Source organism: Megalops cyprinoides, chromosome 11, assembly GCF_013368585.1.
Source record: "Megalops cyprinoides isolate fMegCyp1 chromosome 11, fMegCyp1.pri, whole genome shotgun sequence".
Lineage (NCBI taxonomy): Eukaryota > Metazoa > Chordata > Actinopteri > Elopiformes > Megalopidae > Megalops > Megalops cyprinoides.
Window position 1 is genome coordinate 19,071,665 of NC_050593.1, and position 16,591 is coordinate 19,088,255.

The following is a 16,591-nucleotide window of genomic DNA, read 5'->3' on the forward strand; positions in this document are numbered from 1 at the left end:
CATATGAGCTTACCTCATCCTCTGCTGAATAACACGTTCATGTTTCCATGCAGAAATGTCCTGTTTTTTGCATGTATAGGAGGCTAGATACTTTCAAGGTGCTGAATATATGATCAGAAAGCATGAAATTGTCTCCATAATACTGATGCAAAAATTACCTATAATTTTTCAGTTCTTTCATTTACCTCAAAAAGAAGACCAATTAATCTGCATTTAATTATCCATCATTTCAGGATCTAGAAACATTTTCTTTGCTATTTACCATAAACATGGATCTCACATGGTGTTTAATCAGATGTCAGTAAACAGCATTATATAAAAGAAAGAAGACATAATCTCCAACTATTGATATCTGCAGTGTATTCAGATGACAAATCAGATTGAAGTTCAATGATTATTGAGAGCAGTTTTTCTTTTCAGTGATATCACTGAATTATCAACTGATTTATTAATACATCTATTTGATTACAAGCACTTAAAATGTATAATTTTTTTGTTTTAGATTTTACACAATTATCAATGTAAATAGTTATTTATTGTTGCAATCTACAGTTGGTTTGAAAAAAAAAGACAAAAACACTTTCATCTAACATTAACATTTCTGAGCAGATTTTCACCTAAACTGAAAAAGGGCATGTCATGGTCAAGGCTCCTGATGGCATATTCCATTAGACAAATTAGTTCTAAACAAAATGATATATGGCATGTATGGATTGCTATTACCGATCCTGAGTAATCTACCTACAACTGAGGGGAGTCCTAAAGCAAAAACTATCAAAAAATAGTGCAGGGTTCATAGGGTTAATAAGTGAAGGGGGAATACTCTCCCTTTTACAGCCCCTAGTGGTGCAGCAAAACTGACACTGATTATCTTAAATGTTCAATGTAGCACAGTGCCAGTAAAGGGGTGGGGGGGGAGGGGGGGGTTCTGTAGTGGGCTGTACAGTCCACCACTGGGAATATTTGGACAGCATGTATTTGGAACATTTCTCAAGATGAAACCATCATGCTATGAAGTCCTCATAGTTTCTGTGTTTTGGAGTGACCCTTGGAAACACTAGAGCCCAATCCTGTTTAGATGACCACCTTGAAATATGCAGTAGTTGTAAAATTAGCACTTTAATTGTTTAAACACGTTCATCAGTTGACTTACTGTCATTGGGTGTATTATGGATGACTTTGACATAGAAATGTTCTTTTTTTAGGCTTTTTACACAAACTCGTAGGCAAACAGTCTTCCTAGAAGGCATGGGTCAAGCGGCAGTCTGTTCTCTCTGCACCTTTTGTGACAGGTTTAAGCTGTTCAGCCTGTGTGGCCTTTATTTGTACAGCAGTCCGATGCTCGACATGTACATGGATCCATAGCCAAACACACAGAGGTTCATACTGGCCCCATTGTGTCATTAACGTGCTGCATATGCAATGTATATGTATGCATACGTTTATGTATATTTTATATGGTTTATTTTAGATACATTTGTGGCTGTAACCGCTGCAGACAGGGAGACAGGTTTTATAAATAGTTAAGCCAGACGCAAACAAACGGCGTTGATGATATATGGTGGTGTGGATTGATTGGACCATCTTTCCTTTCTGTAGCAATGTACATCTAGGAGCTGGGTGAACTGAGGGCTGAAGAGACTATTTTGCCACTTTATGGTGTTTATAAAGAGAGGTGAGTTTCATTTTAGTTTGCTGCACTTAACTACATGTGAAACAGGTGTTAATTTGGTTTTAAAGTATACCATGGGATCAACTATTAACAGAAAGTCAATCCATGTATTATTGACTGTGTGAAGAAGCAGTTGCCTTAGAGTTAAATGCTAAACTAATCCATACATTGTCTTGGATTGTGGAGCCATCTTTTTCATTTTGTTTTAAAATAAAGAAATCCCATAAATAAATATAAGAAAATCACGTTACAGTTATAGAAAATCACGTTACAGTTATCTCCATCCTCATTCAACAGCACCTGCCATTCATGACATACATTTAAATGTACCAATAAAACAATGCAGGACATTTGCAGGACAAAACTGTGTTTAGGGTCACATGTCTATTTCAGCGAATAAAAATACAAGTGAACATATAATGGTTTGTTTTATGTAGTCAAAGATTGGTCAACTATTGGTAGAAGCACAGTGTTCAACACCAGATTTGATATATTGCTAGATACACTCCAAACATATTGGCAATCCTAGGCAGAAAGGCAAACCTCTTTGGGGGGAATGGCCTTTTCTCATCATTATGTTCATGGGTTCAGGTTAATCCACAAAACCATCCTCTTAGGATCTGTTTCACAAATATATACTGTTTAATATACCAATTTATGAAATTATACATTATAATTATGGCATTGAGTTATAACAGGGCCATTATCCAACATTAATTGCAATAAGGTGCAATGCATCTTTAAGCTTTAAACAGAAGTGCCATGGGGGCACTGAGGATCAACTGTTGAAAGCCCCAGCATGCAGGCATTGGAATTAAGATCAAGGGTACAGAGAAGCTGGCCAACACTTCTCACAGAAAACAAGCAGAAAAAAGCAATGGTTAAAAAAAGAATAATTTATTTTAAAACCCAACAAACAAAGACAAAGAAACCCAGCCTACACAAACTAATATCAGAAAAAAATTAATTAAGCCTTCAATGAGGTATGGCTTGTTAGCCAATAGGTTGGTTCCCAGACATGTGAACAATTAACAGATTTAATGAAGCTGATGACATAAGATCTCCTACTGGTCAGTATGAATTTGATTGAAGAAAATGGCCCTTGAACATTTAACAAATGATTAACACACAATTAAACTTTTACTTTCTAGGAGGAGGTGAAGGCTCCCCTTCACAAAGGGTTTCCTTAAACATGAATTCATAACAGATACGTTTCAACTAGAAATTTACATGTATTGCTGTTATTGCTGTTGTTTCTGTTATCACATTTATTGCTGTTATTTTGATAAAATAGCTCTTAATTAGAGAAATCAATTTAAATAATGCTGCACTGTGCAGCACAAAAATGGCAGTGTACTTAGGGTTAGGGTTGTCAATAACTCCTCCCGTAGACTTCCATTATATCTTGCCATAACTGCAGCCCTAACAATAACCTTAACCTTGCCTTTTTGCTTTGACCTTTATTGCACCTTGGCAGTCCACTATGAAGCTCCCTCCCTGAATACTCACCCATAAATCACATATAAATACCTGCACCCAACTGGTCCCTTAGCCAGAGTTTTGACCAAAAGTGGCTGTCAGTGTCTTCTTTTTAGGTGACTCACCACTTTGGTGCTTTCATATGTTTGGAAATCTGATTGTAACCATTATGCCAAATTGGTGGACCAGGATACCCCATTATGGGATAAAAGCTACTTATCTATAGGTCACTTTCTGAACTTCACTTTGAACTAGCAGGTAAACAGGGAACAGCATGCAAAGCTGACCTTATTTAACTGAATGTGGTAAGAATGTGATGGTATGTAGGGTCATATAGTAAAAAGTCCATTTTGCTTGGGAACCAAGCACATTCAGACTTACAATAAACATAAAACCACTTGATCCAGACCAGTCGAAGAAGGCACACAGGATCTGTCATGTTTTTTACTGATAAATGAACTCGATTAATGGGATTTTCAGGAAGAAAGAGGTAACTGATGGTGTGACTATAATAACCGTGGCCTTTTTGATTGGAATCAAACGATCTGTAAATGTCAGACCGGAGGAGGGTGAGGCCGTACGGGCCTGGGATGAGGAGAAAGTTTGTGTGGGTTTACTCTGGCTGCAGGAGGAATGTGAGGAATTGTTTGCTCTGTCTGTCCGAACGCCGCCTCTGGCACGGCTCTGTTAGGTGATTCCCTGCTGCCCCTGGTCAAATTTATGAATTTGTATTTTATCTTGTCCAGCTGTGGTGCTAAATTGCAGGCTGTGATAACATATATTTTTCTTGAGTGGGGGGTTTGAGGGAGGGGGGAGGTAGGTGGTGGGTGCAGGAAGGTTTCGCAGATGGTTAATTACACACAATCCCAGGATCCATGGATGCTCTCACATACACCGCACATAGGTTTAAGCCACGAGTTTCAGTCTTGCTGGTGAGGGAAAACTGTAAGCCAGGCTCTGATATAAACATAACATCATCTTTCATGTCAGTCTGAGATTAATTGGACATTGTTCACAGACTCTCATTCAAAGCCCAAACATTGGAAACCTGTAAACAAATGTTGAACAAATGTCACATATGGACAATAAAGAATGAGGTGTGTTTCATCAGACAAAAAGGTATCAACAGAATCAACCAAAAGTGTCTATATACAGGTTTTAGTGGAGGAGAACAGAGAGGCAGGGCCACAACTTCAGTCATCAGTCCAACAGATATTCCAGCTGTCCTTATTCCAACTGCTTGCCAAATCTGTGGCATTCTATAAATACTTTGAGAAATATTCTTCTTATACTATGAAACGTTATCCCTGTAAACAAATTATCTCCTTGTTTTCAGCTTGTTACATTTTTGAATTGCTCCTCCATGACACCTACTCCATTCCCTAGAAACTTTACAATGACAGTTGTAACATAGCATTTGGCATGTAACATGTTATGTAAAGCACTAACATTTACACCGCATGCAATTGTGCTGCTTAATTAAAGTCTTATGAGATGAGAATCAATTCCTTCATTGAATCCTGCCTCATAGATTCCCAGGTGGGTCTCTGCTCTTGTATCCTTACAAAAATAAAACTTCAGTAAAATATCCAGCAGTAAAAATGGATGATAAAGCATATATGTTGCTCTGGATGAGGGTGTCTCCTAATGCAAAAATGATGTTAACAATTGCTGCTATAAAAATGTAGTTGTGTAAATCAGAAAATGAAATGTCATGTGTAGAGGTTAAACAAATGTACGCTGTAATCCAGGCAGTATTAAAACTGCATTAATATGACATGGAAGAAACCTGAGCTGATTTGCAATCATTCAGCTCCTTGAGGGACCAATCAAAATTTTCTTACGAACAAAGAAAAATAATTTAAAACTTTTTCTGTCTTTTTTTTCGTGAGATCGTGTCGTTATCTGTCATGTTCATCTGTTCACAAATAAAACCAAGGAAAGGGTGTACACTTTGCGGCTGATTGAAATCAGAGGTTGAAAAAATAAGTGTGAACTGTCCGCGGGTCAGAGTGCACTCTCAGAGATCGTAACAGACATTGCATCCCTTTATTGGTCCTGCGTTTTCGTGAGAAAGGAATAAACCGGAGCTGTACACAGAAAGTACCTGAAGCACAGTCAAGCCAAGGTGGTCCGTCCCCGGAATGGTTCCCCAGTGACACTTCTGTGTGCTTACCCTTGGAGCAGTCCTCTCCAGGACCTTTCTTTATGGGGGAAGCTTTACGGCTGAGCTCATGACAGCCAGAGCTCCCACAGAGTTATATTTCAAGGGACTGTTGGCAAGAAAAATAAGAAAGGGGGCAAAACACTTAAATGAAGCACTGGGGTTAGGGGTGGGCAACAAAGACTTTGGAGTGTTAAATGATTTCAATTAATTTAAGCTTATTTCTAAACTGATTGCATGTGATCTGAATCTGAGTCTGAACATTTTTTGTGTTTGATTGATATGCAGTGCTTTTGGATACTGTAAAGTCCTATCAGTATAGTAATAATGCCAATTTTGAAACAACAGTTAATAAATTGTCCCACATTTGGAACACTAGCTTTCCACTTGTGCATCAACAATAAAATGCATGCATAGACAAAGTGGCAGTTATGACTTTGAGCATATCATCTCTAAAATGAATTAGTGAGTAATCAATGTTTTTTTAGACATTAATGCAATTCTCTCAGCTCTCATAGAAAGACAGCCTGACAAGGCAGACTTCCAAATAAAATGATTGTCGTACTGATGAAGCCAGACACAATGTATAAAGAACATGTTTTTCATGGACTGAGCGTTCCAGAGGCATGTGCCCTGCAAAAATTTGAAGGAGAGCACCGCCTGCCTGCAGAGTAGCAGACTACAGACTACCATCATGAAATGCCCGCACTCTACACACACACACATACGACAAAAAAACAGCTAGGACTACAGGTGATGGTGTTGGAGAAGAGGTGGAAGAAACAGGGAATTGCTGGAACAACAGAGAGAAGTTGATTAAGTTTCATTTGAGTTTATCAAGTACTGACAGCATGCAGAGATTGACAAGACTAAGAGGTCTCCCAGGTGGAACTTCAGAAATGGAAATGAAGCCCAAACAACTAGGAAGAGATGAACATTGCATCAGCAAGCCAATGCTGGCTAATATACCAGTGGTTAAAAAAAATCAGTTGTTATCATATTGCCAAAATCGTACAGTGAACAGAACCCTTCATTAATTCATAGAGAAATCGGCTGAACATGGGTATCAAGGCATCAAACTCTAGATAGCAAAAACTGCAATAAAGTAGATGCTAATCTATTTATTTATGTATTTATTTGGAGATTTGATTACTTACCAGATGGGGCCTGGTCAGGTCATGTTCGTGTTCACTCATTTTGACTATCTGTGCTACCCTCAGTCTTCCCTGGTGTTGAGCATCAGTAAAGAACAGCCACTCCCATGAAGAGCAAGGCCAACACACATTTCTTTATTGTTGAACATATCTCCCTAGGCAATAGTGAGTGTGGATGGGGTGTAAAGGTAAATTTGTAAGGGAAAGGTGCTCTGTAGGTTTGGTGGTGGGGGGCTTCAGATTCTGCTGTAAGTGACTTGACATCCGGATGGGACAGAAGAGAGTAAAGAGTGTGAGGCCGAAAGTTTAACTTCATCTTTCATCCAAAAACAGTTTGTAACCTCTGGGTGGTATACTTTATCATCTCTTAAGGCACATGCTGGAAACAATTAAACAAATGTGCTCAAATTGCTGAGGACCTGTGTCTTTCAAATACAAATTGGAAACAGTAAAACTGTGTTTTGATAACGCAGCATAATGCTGAAGGACTTTACTGACATCTGCTCCTGTGAAGACACTGAAGAAGTGAGTGTGAAAGGAAAATTCTTTGCCCATATAGAGGGAATCACCTAAGGTGATAGTGTCACTAACTGTAGTGTCACTGTCTTACAAAGCAGTCAATATGCAAACAACTTTAACTTAATGCATAATATGAATACATCCGAACCATGCTCCTGTGAGGTGTGACGTTTTTTGTGGCATCTCCTCCTCCGCACACAATTGCCTTGGCAGGAACGTCCGTCTTGAGTCAACAGGGAGCAGAGTGCACATTCCAGGCATACCCTCATGGAAGTGTGAGATCTCTGAACCTGCAACCCGCTCCCCTTCACAACATCAGCATATTCATGGGAATGAGGTCAAAGGACAGTAAGAACAGAGGGGGGACACCCATCATGGTTATTGATTATTGGCTATTGCAACCAGTATTGGTTATTGTGGATTTATTTTGTCCGATGACTAACAGAGCACCCATTGGTAAGGGGAAAGGATATGGTGCTTGGATAAAGCGCAAAACATAAGCTTAAATACAGCACATATATTACACTGTGTAAGAAAAATGAGCTACAGGATGCAAGTGTACAGTACAGAAACTAGTCTCAGTGCCCTATCTGATGGGGCCTCTGAGTATCTGGGCTGTATGTTATCTTGTGACCTTGCAGGTGTAAGGTGTCTGGTTTTGCTGCATGATAAGTGTAATAACTTCCTTCCTCTCCCCCTGTGTCACAGATGTTCCTCACACTGATGGTCACTTCTGAGAGACTCAGCTGTATATCAGTTGGATGGATGCCAAAAATCAATTCAACTGTAAAAATAACTGCTAATGAAACAGCCATATTTTCCTCAGTCACCCATTATTTGGTAAGTTGTCACCAGTGAGAGATGCACCAGATCCTCCCATTAGTAATGAATGTCCCCTGGTGCCCTTGTCAACCAGTCTGATTGAGATTATTAGCCTAGGTCACTGATATATCAATCCCTTCCCTCTAGGACCCCCCCAAACAACATTACAAGATGTTGTGTTGACTCACACATGGCATTGGGGGAGGGGGTCTTTGGGTCTTATATTGCAGCACCAAGGTGTGAAACTGGGATTTGTGTGCAAAGTGTGTGTGTGCAGGCTGCAGGCCCATGTATTCAAAGTAAACACAAAGACTTTGCAAACAAACCCTCATGCCCACCATATTCTGTCCCTTACCCTCTCTCTCTGCCACCTGTCATGGCACCTTGGCCATTCCATATTCTCACTGGCCATTCTGTCTCTCTCCCACTCTCTCTTTGTCAAGCATCATATTTTATTTCTAGTTGCACCTGAAACAATTTTCTGTCTGTTTGTAACCTATACAGGGTTACTGTTTAATTGAATGAAAAGCGACCATTTATTGAATAGCAATGGTGAATACTTTATGGTCCTAAAATGGAAGCTTTTGACCTCAGAGACATTAACAAAATATTGATTAAACAAAATATTGATTTATTTTGAAGTTAACTGGATGATACTGGCCTGATTAGAGCCTCATGGTCTGCAGAGAGAGAGAGACATGAGTCATTTCTGACAGCCTTTCTTGTTCTCTGTTTTTTAGGTTTGAACATTTTTTACATTTTATTTGTTTCATACAGGGGAATTAATTGTAAAATATAATGAATGTTTGAAGCCATGAAATATACATACATACATGCATGCATACATACATACATACAGACAGACAGACATGCATACACACAAATATACAAAAAATCCAATTTTTATTTTATCCAAAAATAAAACTGGGATCATGCCCTTCCCCTGAATTCTTCATTTAAACCTTTACGTGTGATTTTTTAAATGTTCTAAAAATATAGAGTAAAATACATGTAATCACATTATAAATTTGGAGGGACATACATAAATGATGTATTTAACAACCTGTATGTGGATGTGGTGTAACCACATGGCCTTTGTAGAGATTTCATGATCCAGTACTGGCTTATCCCAGACATCTGCTCAGCACAGGGATGTTAGTAAGATTGGCACACTTGGCATGTACTGTACAGTGGAGTGTGCTTGCCAAGCACCCAGACACACTTTGGCCTGCACCTCGAGCAAGAGGTGTAGCACAGCTGTGTGAACTCTACCTGTGTGAGGGGGGGAGTGATGTCTTTCGCGCACACACACACACAGGCCAATTCCAGTAAGCACTCTGCTGTATAAATTGGTTCTGGAATTATACCTGAGTGGGGCATAAAATATAAATGTCACCACCATGATTACAGTCCTCAATTTTTTCATGTACTCACTTATTTTAGTGCTTGATTTCAGGCCTATCCTTTTCCTCCCTGAAGTGCTTTCGTTCTTCTAAAGACTGATCACTGTAGTTGAGGAGAAGCTTCATTATTGATGATGTTGATTGAGTACTGAGGATACAGATTAAGTCATGTCTTGTGGCTTTCCTAGTTGTTGGGATCTTCAGTGGGAGGGGATCTTTAGAAAGGAAGTTGCTTTAGAATTGCTCACCAGCATTCCTCCGTTGCTTTAGAACTGCACCTCCACCCTGCTGTTCCCTGTGTGGGGACCCCAGTCCTTTCCATAATGCTTGAGATGAAAACAAACACAATGTGCATCCCCCACCCTCAGAAAAAGGAAACAAACATAAGTTTCTATACTGTACATGAGGGGGCCAGAGAGTGTACACCATTTTCTCTGTCAAATTGACATGAGATTATTTTTACAAGATGGAGAAACAAACTGTTGATCTTGAACAGTGAGCAGCATGACACTTTTAAAAAGGCCAAGGGGACCCTTAAACTTCTCCTGTGAATGATTTACAAGGGGGTCTATGCAGCTCTGTGGTGTTTTCCCATTGAGGTGAGAGAGGTGGGGGAAATGGCCCGTAATGATGGCCCACTGGAACCCTATGAGGAAAGCGAGCGGCGGGTTCTCGAGGCCCATGGAATCCCTGCTGGGCTCGTGGACCCGCAGAGCCGCTTGCTGCCGGGTCAGACCTCCCACACACCAAAATGGAATACTGTCAGGGTTCACGTCAATCCTCCAATAGGAAGCCTTCCTATCAGTTGTGACAGCTCCAAGGTGTTGTTCATGGTATTAAGAGGAGGTCAGGGATAGAAATGACAAACAAAATGCATGAAAAAAGATCCTGTAACTTACAATATAGTGAGCGTGGCTGTGGTTTGTTGTGGATCATTTTCAAATGGAATCTGAGCATCGATTGTTGAAGAAGTTGTTGGAATGTTCTGTACGTTACTTTGGAGACAAGCTAAAAAATACTGGACACAAGAACAGTTTTCTTATGTATTAGTGTACAGTCTTAAGAATGCTGCTAAAATTGGACTTTCTATTAAAGCAGTTTTGGAGGCAGTGCACATGGCCCAGGTATATTGGGGGATGGGATGCATCACGGGATGCTTCCAGTGCCCTGTGGCATCTCTCTCTGTCTCAGGCCTCGTTGTCACAGCTGCTGCACTGTCAACTTGGCAGTTTACTCAACAAATTCCACCGTTGTTATCTGAGCAACAAGAAGAGGAAAAACAAGGGGTGTGATCATTCAAAACCCATCACCTGATTCACAGTGCAGTTACAAAAATTACAGCTGCAGCATGGTGATTCCAATAATAACATTACGTAAATTAGAACTGGATTAGCATAGATTTTTTTTCTCCAGCCTACTTTGCAGTGTCACTTCCAAAGGATCCAGAGCTACACTAATGATGCCACTTGCTTCCATAGTCAACTTAATGGTCCTTGCTTACATTATGAACTCAGCTCTGAAATGGAGGTCCTAATGCTATAATTAGTACTGCAATTATTACCCTCCTTGATATAGCTCCTCTTCATAACTCCACCCTTTCATTGAGAAGAACTCTCAGTGTTATAAAATGATTAACATTAGTAATTAATGTATCAATCCCATCAAAAGCAGTTTTTTTTCTTTTATCTAAGCAGCAGCAGCAAATTGTAGGATAGCCATATTGTTGTTAATAGCCATTGTTAACAGAAACAATTCAAACGTATCTGTAAAATGTACATCTGTAAAACTTTTAATATTCCGCAGAGTAATCAGTCCAATACTCATTGGACCTCCCACTTGGAAGGCAGTGCACTAATATCTTAAAACACCAACAAGCTAATGAAATATATATGTATGTGTTTTGATGTTCCCAGTACAAACGAATCAACCTCTCCTCGTATTGTTAGAAATAAAGACTGAAACAGATGCTGAAGACTGGGTGTTTTTGTGCAATTAGAGGTATGACTGGTCCCCTTACTGAATTTGTGTCACTGACTATTAATGAAGTGCTGGGATTCCTGGGCACAGGACCTAGTGGAGCTATCTGCATTGCAGCCTGCTCTCCAAAAGAATAATTAAGACACAAAAGGAAAATCCTCAAAGTATTCTTATACATATTCTTCAGTTTTGTACCTTGAGTCACACTGATAGTCAATGTACTATTACTACTGTCCTTTTTCACCCCAGTATCTCTAGCTAATGGCTAGACTGGAGGGATTAGGTAAACAGTTTGTTAAGGGGTTAGTGAGAGTTGCACACTTGGTTTGTTAAGTGGAAACTGTGATTGGAGAGATTTCAAGAACATTTTACCATGGTTCAAATGATGGGGCCACACCTCTCAGTGGGGTGATCAGGTCAATTCATTAGTTTGGGGTTGGCACCTCACTTGCAGAGGGGAAATTAAAAGCTACAAGAGATCATATTGCTGTAACAGGTGAATCTACCGTGCATCAAAGCAGCTCATCTATTGTCCTGGAAGGCCATAACCCAGCAGGTGTTCCATCTGTCTTTAAACTATTGCTTCTCTTTGAAACGTGTCATACCATAGGAGGAATGTCGGTCTGCTTCCCTTGAGAATTTTTTCTTCAGACCATTTTCTTCCCATTTACTAAAATTGCTGAATGCTATTTCTGAGCCCCCAATTTACTTCCCCTTCAGTAAATATTTAATATATTTCAAAAATATGTTTTACTCAAATGTTTGAAATACTTTCTAAAGTGAGAAAATTCATTTGAAAATAAAACTTTGTTGAAAGAAAGCTGCTGTTCCCATGGATCCCATCTGATTAGTCTAGACACCAAGAGAGCAAAATGTAGACAACTTATTTTGAGATTGTCAATGCCTTTTTCACAAGGTTTTCTATTTCTTCACCCATTTCAGCTCTAAGTGTTATTGAGGTGAGCTGGTCTCATCAACTAGATATGGAGGACTGGATTCTGGGCTTACAGGACACTTCAGAATCCTTAGTCATGCATTTATACATATAAACTATGTCAAATTTAAATTTTTGAACTGACTTAATTTTAAACAGAGCAGGAAGACATTCTTCTATGGAATTATTTAGGAGGAATTGCAAAACAAAGATAAAAAGTATACCGTGATCATCAAAACATTCCAGCTGAAACATACCTTCAGAAATTCATGCATTCTTTGTCCATAACTTTATTACTATATACATTATATAAGACAATGTGGTCAATATTTGCTTTGACGTCTGAGAGGAATTAGTGCTTAAAAGTAGTAAATGAGCATTTCAAAACAAACAATAGCGAGAGTGTTTAGTAAGATGTCCAAGCACATAACAAGTGATTGTCCCTGTCAGGCCTCATTTATAAATGATTGGCAGCATAAAACCAGACTACACCTGGATTTTGCTTTCTTATAGAACTATGATAAGTGGCTTTTAAAATGTATGGTTTAAAACTTTAAGTGAACAAGGGTGACCATGATAAAATTCCATGTTACCATCCAATTACATTGTGGAATGGGATTTCATTTTTCATATTATTGCAAGGGGGTAAACACGAAGGTGTACAGATAAACATGCACGGATATAACATATAAACAGATTGATCTTTTCTCACATTGATACAGTGTGAATGAGGCTAGAAAGCTAGCTAATAAGCTTGCCTGATTTTTTTTTGATGTATTTTTTAATGTAATGTTACAGACAAATTAAGATTTAAGAGAGATTTAAGAGAAAAGAGCAAATATAATGCTGCTGTTATGAATATATCACCTTTCCATTTAAAAGTATTTCAAAGTAACACCTATCAATGACAGAGCAATATTTATGAAGTACTGTTCCAATTGAACCAAAAAGATTTCGTTTAGATTCAAATTTGTCTTTATAAACTAATCCTTCACAATGCTGATTACATTGAAAACATTTCAGAAAACATTAATAACAAAAAAAAAAAAAAAAACATTTCATTCCAATGTAAATCACAGAAGACATTTTCCAACTCCAACGCATTATGTTGAAATAGCACTGAGGGATGCTGGGAAATGCACTTAAAGACAGCACTGTCTGTTTTGAGTGACTTTCTGGAATGTTCTCACAAGAAGGGCTTCAAATCTGAGCCAAGCTTCAATAGCTGTCGTTCCACTAAATACAGTGGAGTGCTGTATGGCCCAGTGATATCAAGACAGAGAGAGCTCTATCAGGCCAAATCTCCTGTTTTGCCAGCATTAAATTCTCCCATGATACAGTACCTGGCAGACACCCCAAAATGCATGGGAATTTAAGCAGACACTAGGCAATCACTTAGCGTAACTGCACGATCGAAAATAAGGTAATTATTGTCACTGTTGACAGAGCCTAGTGTTGGGACTTAATCCATGTCCCCCTTTCCTCTCTTTGGTGCTTTCTTGAAACCAAACTCAAGCCATTTTCCTCAATAGTGATTAAATTACATGTGTTCATAGCCACTGGTCATAGATGAAACCCATTAGGGCTCCATTAGAAAATGGGAGAAGAGGTAAATAACACGGTAAACACACACCCTCATTACAGGCCAGGCAGTGTATACATTTGACACAACTGTTTAAATTTGTTTGAGTGAGCACTCACTCGAGTGAAAAGCTTGGGCCTCAACAATGCTAACCTTTGAGAGCTCTCTATGTTTTTAAGAACATGAAGCACAGCCCATTACATCATCATAAGGCAAATTATTTGTCTGTCCACTGGTACACTGTTCTCTGGTTTGATTAAGAAGGTTAAGTTGTGCTTCTGTACAACTGTAAAAATGGACATCAGTTTCTGCAGAACCTCATCAAGGGGTATAAAGTATTTTGGAAAAAAGGGACCAAGAACTAACCTCTCTAATTTCCCTGAGATCTAAGAAAACCTTTTTGTCTGTAGAAACTGAAAAGCACAACTTTTGATGTGCCAACAAGGCTACCCAATTGATACTAATTTGGAGATCAACAGTTAAAATGCAGAACTTTGTTTAAAAGGATCAGTATGGGAACATAGTATCGAAGCAAGCATGTGGCTTACAACTTTCAAAAGGGGAGTGTCTGGGCCATGACCTGGATGAAACCCTGAAGAGGAGGAGATACGGGCCAGTAATTTTTAGGGTGGCTTGGATATAGATTTCGGTTTTTAAGAAAGGGTCTTATTGGAGCAATTTTAAAGGACTCAGAGACATATCCCTTAGAAATAGGCTGGCAAAGAGAAAGCAACATACTCGTTACTAGGAAATTTAATCCAACAAACATGGTGAGGATATATAACTTATTATTTTGGATAACTCAGGATTGTCTACCCATAGATTAATTGTGAAATTGTGGTTGCAAAGAAGAGTGAGGGCTGTAACTGCGTTTTCTGCTTTCATGAATTTCATAAAATCTCTGCCATAATGAGCAGTATTAGCGTACAATACTGGCTCCAAATTATCTGAAACATTTACAAAAAATGGAGTGACTGATTTTATAGGCAGAAAAAAATATAATTCATGCAATACATATGACTTTGATTTAGTCAGGAGTATTGATAAATATTCAGGGCAATGAAGTACAAAGACAGGGTCCCTATCCATAACAAATAGGCATTCATTTCACCTTTTACCACTCATCAGTGAATTCCCTGTACATTCTTGCTAGCCCTAATTGCACATAATATGCATGCAATACTTAAATGAATCTGGCCAAATGAGGGAAATGTTGTCAATGAAGTAAATAAAACAGAGCATTTCAAATGGCCCTTTTTTACACAAGCATTGTAGAAATCTTGTCCTGCATCCTTGCTTTTGTGGGTTACGTCAAACTTACAAGGCTGATCACGTTTGCTTGAGGAAGACGAAGGGGTACCACCAACCTATTCACACCCCTCTGTCACCTCAGACACCACCCCACTACCACTCCATCACCACTAACCCCACCCCCCAGAAACAGGGCAGTGTGCTAATACATTTTTCAGTAGAAGAATATGTTGGACTGTAAATTGCAAAACATGTTAACTTTCCTTTATTCATTTCCATTATTTGGTGCATGTTATCTGTCTTAAATGGAGCTGCCTTCCTTCTAGGATCATCTGAATTCTAGTTGACTAGCTATGAACTGTTGTATTTGCAATTCTATACAATATATGCTACATTATATGCTATATTATTATATGTTATGTAATATGAATTGACAATTGGAGCTATTTTGCCCTGTGGAAATTTTTGTGGTGGAAATGGTTTGTTGACCCTGATATATACAATCAATTGCACTTGCTGTTTTCAAAGGGCTGTGGAAGCCTATGAAAGGCTGCAAATACATTGTTTAAATTGGAAATGTTAAATCCTACTGGAGAATAAGCCACTCAGCTTGGGTGTCTTTGGGATGGTGAGATATGCAAGTTCACTGAGAGATACAGCTGAATTGTATCAAGTGAATGCCTGTGGTAAAAATGTACGCAGACCATGGTATTGGTTTTCAGAATTTGGATGATTTATTTTCATTTTTAAAAAGTGTCATACTGTAGTTAGCTCTGTTTTTGCAAGAAGTTTGGTTGTGTTGCTGCATTTTAATTGTGTTTTGAGTTGAAAGAGTGATCAGAAAGGAATTCTTCATTATGTACTGTTTGATGCTCTTGGTTGCAACTGGGTGCCAGTATCAGTGGAATGGAATATGTATTTTAGTCTCTTGCTTCCCTTAATTTTCACATTTTTGATCCTTTATATTATGGCTTAGCATAAAGAAGAGCTAAGTGCAGACCCTAAGCTGTTGTGAAAACAACCAGAAGTAATTTGGTGATGAAGCATGACAAAGCATAAAATGTAAACTTTCAAAAGCTCTGGGAACTGACAGTGAAGTAAGAGTTAATAACACTGCAAAGCCACTGTCATATATTGCCATATGGATGCTAGGTGTGCTTTATGCAAGGCAATCACATAGATGGAATGCCTAGCATTAGGGTTACCAGAAAATTTGCCTTTCCATGTTGTCATTTCCAAGTTTCCTGTGAGTGTGTGGAGCAAATAGTCTGAACTCACTGAGCTTTGTACAAACTTTGGAATGTCGTAAAATATTTCTGAAGTTATTTTTTGGTCCTGTGGTAATTATAGCTACTGTATTTTTTTGCAGCACGTGTTTATAAATTTTATACTTTCATTTATGCATGTAGGAAACACTGAAAAATAAACAATTATATTTATTAATGTTGAAACACACTTTGAAAATTTGTGTTTCCTGTCATCTATCATTGAAATTTGTGCAGGGTGGTGTATATTTTTCTGCTTGCATACAGTACTAAAACATAAAATGTAGCCTACTGTAAATGTTTTACTGAAAGGAGTTTCCAGTTGGATTCACCTGCATACAGCAGCCATTCATGAAGTCGACACAGCTT